The sequence below is a fragment of the Hibiscus syriacus genome, unplaced genomic scaffold (genome assembly GCF_006381635.1).
Source record: "Hibiscus syriacus cultivar Baekdansim isolate YM2019G1 unplaced genomic scaffold, ASM638163v2 tig00116981_pilon, whole genome shotgun sequence".
NCBI lineage: Eukaryota > Viridiplantae > Streptophyta > Magnoliopsida > Malvales > Malvaceae > Hibiscus > Hibiscus syriacus.
In genome coordinates, this window is record NW_024063504.1 from 105,912 (window position 1) to 111,328 (window position 5,417).

Consider the following 5,417-nt stretch of genomic DNA (forward strand, 5'->3'; position numbering starts at 1 on the left):
TTGTCCAATCAACATCAGCAAAGGCAACAAGATTACTTTTCGAACTATTAGCATAAAATACAATATCATAGTGAATTGTACCCGCCAGATAACAAAGTATTCTTTTGACAGCTCTCCAGTGTTCTTCGTATGGGTTATGCATGTACTGAGCTACACGATGTGCACTGAATGCAATGTTTGGTCTGGTGTGAGTGAGGTACATTAAACCATCAACAATGCTCCGAAACTGCTGACCATCACTAAGAGGTTCCCCTACATCTTTCTTAAGCTTTGGTGACAAACTCATTGGAGTAGGAACAACCTTAGCTCCTGTCATTTTCGATTTCTCAAGAAGCTCATTGATAAACTTTTTTTGTTTTAAAACAAGCTTATTATTATACCTTGTAACTTCAATACCTAAAAAATAACTTAGTGAACCAAGATCCTTAAGTGAGAACTTTTTACCTAGATGTTGAACAACAGTTTCAATAACTGTAGATGAATTCCCAGTGATGACAATGTCATCAACGTAAACAAGCATGAATACACGACTTTCATCCATGCAACGGACAAATAACGAGGCATCAACAGCTGACTGTAGATCAAGAAGAAACCGACACAATATTCCATACCACATACAAGGAGCTTGCTTTAGACCATATAAGGCCTTCTGCAGACTACAAACTAATACTTATCCAGTAGCACCATGCTGTTCAAAGCCAGGTGGTTGAGTCATAAACACCTCTTCACCAAGATCACCATTTAAAAAAGTGTTGTTGATGTCCACATGTCACAGAGGCCATCCATGAGCAATGGCAACAAAAAAAATACCACATTGATTGTAGAAGCTTTTATCACTGGACTGAAAGTGTTATCAAAATCAAAACCAGGAGTTTGTAAAAACCCCTTAGCTACTAATCGAGCTTTGTGATGTGCTACTGTTCCATTCTCATTTTTTAGTTTTAAATAACCATTTATAACCCACAACAGATCGACCAGAGGGTAGTGGTTTAAATGTCTAAGTTTGTTTCGAACCAACGTATTATACTCATCAAGTACAGCTTGCTTCCATTCGGCCGACTGAAAAGCTTGATAAACTAAAGTTGGTTCAGTGGCAGCATTAGTATGTTTAGTTACAGAAAAAAAACCTTCGGTTTAAAAATACTCGCCTTGCTAAGTGTCACTATTGGGTGATAATTTTGAATATTATGGGGTCTACCATAAGAGCTATTAGAAGCCATAGAAGGATCATGAGCCAAAATAGTATATGAGTTATTACCCTCATCTTCAATAGAATAGGATTATTCACCTGTTAGACAAGGTATTATGTCTTCAGGTATAGGAGCAGTGTGACTTTGGTATATGTAATAGGACTAGTGTGAGATGGATCTTCTGCAGGTCTTGAATTCACTCGTGAAGTGGCACTCGTAAATGAAAGAGTCATAGAGAAAGATGAAATAACTGCTTTGCCATGACAATCAGCACATGGAACAACAAACAGTGACCTGCTTGAACTCGGAGGAGTCTGGGGTGCAACGCTACATATACCAACATCTGCATATGGAAAAATACATTCATCAAAGTTTACATATCGAGAAATATACAACCTCTTTTGCCAAACATTGATCACCGCGATGCTGAGTACTATAACCCAAAAAAACATATGGTTCAGACCTGAAAGCAAGTTTTTGAGATTGAAATGGTAAAGTATATGGGACACAGTGACAACCAAAAACTTTTAAGTGATCATATGATGGGTTCTTTCCAAACAATCTTTCAAATGGAGACACACCATTAAGGAATTTAGTAGGAAGTCGATTGATCAAGTGAATAGCAGTAACAGTAGCATAGGACCAAAACTTTATTGGCAAAGAAGCACGTGCAAATAAAGTAAGTGCCACTTCAATAACATGACAGTGTTTCCTTTCAACAACACTATTCTGCTGGGAAGTATGAGGACAAGTAACACGATGTTGAATACCCTCCTGTGAAAGAAGATGAGTGAATGGGCGATACTCCACGCCCCAATCACTTTGAACAACAAGTAAATTAGCCCCAAACTGTGTATGAACAAGTTGTTTGAATAATTGAAAACATTGCAGTACTTTTCCTTTATCTCGAAGTAAATACAACCACGTATGTCAAGAGTAGGCATCAACAAATGCAATGTAGTACTTGAATCCATTGGATGGAGTGGGAACAGGACCTCATAGATCAGTAAAAACTAATTGAAATAGTCGATCATAAACCGTTATAGATTTAGTGAATGGTAGTGCATGCCCCTTTCCCATTTGACAAGCAACACATAAGGAATGAGGAGTTTTATTTAAACCAAGGATATTAACATCAGTACATGTATTGCTCAATTCAAGTAAAACAACATGAGAAGGATGACCAAAACGATAATACCATATACTGTAATCAACAATAACTTCTTTGGACTATAATTTTCAAGCAACGAATTACTAGACTGAAACTCGTATAAGCCATAAACCTCCTTTTCGCGCAACAAAACAACACCAGAATCTTCATCACTCACCACACAATCACGGGCATGGAATTCTAAGAAGACATGGTTGTCTCTAGTAAGCTTTGACATTGATATAAGATTTAGTTATAGATGAAACATGAAGCACGTCAGATAAGGTCAAAGAACGAGATCATGTGGTTAACATAGAATATCTGGTTTTGGAAATTTGAATAAACTTACCTTCCCCAATCATTAACTTACCATGACCAACATAATTTGTTCCATCATTAACGAAAGCCTCATTAATAGTTACATGGTGAGTAGCACCTGAGTCAACAACCAGGTACTAGTGTCACTACTAGTAGCTCCACGACCCCGTCCAGCAGCTCCAGGATATTGCACAATAACCTGATTTGCACATCCATATTCATGAGAGTCCTTGTAGCGACATATATTAGCTGATGGGGACTGATCGTTTGAATGACCTTTGTTCCCTTGAGCAGAGACGCCGATGAAGGTTTTATCAAACCTATACCAGGAAATATCAAACAGATGGCCAATTTTTCCACAGAGCTGGCACTGAAGTTTTCTGTGACCTAGACCACGTCCACCATTAAAATTTTAAGTTTGACCATAGTTTCTGGGAGTGGAGAGATTATCCAGCTAATCATCATATGTGGACTTAAGGGAAACACGAGCAAGATTAACACTCATATGAAAAATATCATAATGATCAATTGTTTTGTTGAGTTTTAGCATCTATCAAAACATAAATGACTCCTTCAAGTGTAAATGGCTCTCGACTTACAGTGATAACTACAATAAATGGGCGATACTCTGGTAGAAGACCATTAAGAATAGTTGCAATCTTCTCAAATTCTGAAATGGGACTTCCACAAGCAGCCAAAACATCAGTGATTTCTTTAACCTAAGAAATATAATCTCACATAACAAGTTCTCCTTTCTTGATTATCTTAATCTTGTAGTGGAGGTTCATAAGCGTGGTGGTAGATTTGTTTGCAAAGAATCGATTAACCATTGCCAGACATTGGCGGCAGTCTCAGCTCCAACAAGTTGAGGAAGTAATGAATGACTAATGGTGGAAAGCATGCAAGAAGCCGGGGCACTGTCTTGAGCTATAAACACCTCATATTGTTCATTCTCAACTACCGTTCCATCATCCCGAAGAACTGTAGCATACAGAAGCTGGAGAGCACCGGTGAGAAGCTTCTCGAGCCTATGACTTCGTACTGCTTCCAAAGTAAAAAATTGAAATCATCAAGAGTAATGTTAATCGTTTTATTGGTAAACACCTTACCACCAAGAGAATCAGAGGAACCACCGGTGCTGGAGTCAACAGAAGAGACCCGCCACTGGCCATTAGGAAAAAAACTAAATAATCACAGATTCCCGGGCACAAGCGTATGATTCCATAATAACAGACTCAATAAAACAATAAAAAGAATATATTTCTATGATTACTTCATATCGAAGTATTGCTGACACTGTAACTGAAGTTGTTTGAATTCAAACATTGCTACGAGACATGGGTAAGAAGCAAGTAGAAGTTCCTATTACAAGGAGCGATAACACTAGTGCGGTGGCGATGAGTGTCAACCTTGTGTTTCATGCTAAGTCGAAGCATGTAGAACTAGTTATGTGTTTTGTGTGGGAAAATGTAGCAAATAAAGAACTAAGTGTAAACTGCGTTCTTGCATCTCATCAACTTATTTATAACACTTTACATATAGAAATAATTCTAGAACTATCTTCTAACAACGTACAACTCACCATGACAGCTCATCATCAATAATAACAGCCCTACAACTAATCCATGCAACGTAGGTGACTCACGCCATAACATTTTGCCTATTCTTCTGTAAGTATTCCGTAGCTTCAACAATATAAATTTACTTATTTATTTATTTATCTTTTTAAAGGTTTTACCTGTTAAATTGTTTACTTTGTTGAACTGAGCTCAGTAAGTGTAAGATAGTAGGCCCAGACTTAATCAAAGAGATCGATGAGAATGTTCGATTGATTCAGAACTAAATCTAGGAAGCTTTAGACAGATAAAGGTCTTACACAAATTTTAAGCATAAGGAGATCGATGTATTCCTCAAGGTTTCCCCTTAAAAGAATGTGTTCCACTTCATGCACAAGGGCAAGTTGACTCCTCGTTTCATAGGACCTTAGGAGGTTCTTGAGAGAATTGGACTAATGGCTTACAAACTAGCTTTACCACCAGATTAGAGTGCATTCACATTGTGTTCCATGTATCTATGATCAAAAGATACCGCTCCGATCCTCCGCACGTCATACGTTTAGAACAGATTGAGGCCAGCTCGTATATGACCTATTTAGAGGAACCAGTCAGAATCTTGGCAAACAAAGTGAATGAGTTAAGGAACAAGAGGATTATTTTGGTGAAGGTGCTATGGAGGAACCATGCTGTCGAGGAGATAACATTAGAAATCGAGAATGACATGTAGGGTCAGTACCCTCACCTCTTTTTCTCAGATAAATTTTGAGGTCAAATCTTATTTAGGATGGGAGAGTAGTAATTTCTTGGATCCTAGGTTAGAAGTTTTGGGCTAACCCGATATGGGCCTTAGATTAAATTTTTAGCTTGTAGGAAGCCTTGACCTAAGAATAAGTGAAATTAGGCTTGGATTGAGCTCAATTGTGGATAAAAAGAGTATTTTTAGCTTACAACTAAAATCAGAATGACCAATGAAGCAAATATATCATTATTCAAAGTAAAGGCTGAAAACCAATTAAGATTGGTGATCTCATGTCTGATTTTCAGTTCTCTTTTTCTTTATTTCCCTTGTCTTCTTCTCCCAAGTTATCTTCATTTTCTTCATTATTCTCTTGAGAAAAGGTGGAGGCTTTGGTTTAGTTTCAATATATTTCATTAAACCAAGGTAAAAATAAAAATCAACACCTCTTGAGCTTCTATTTGAGA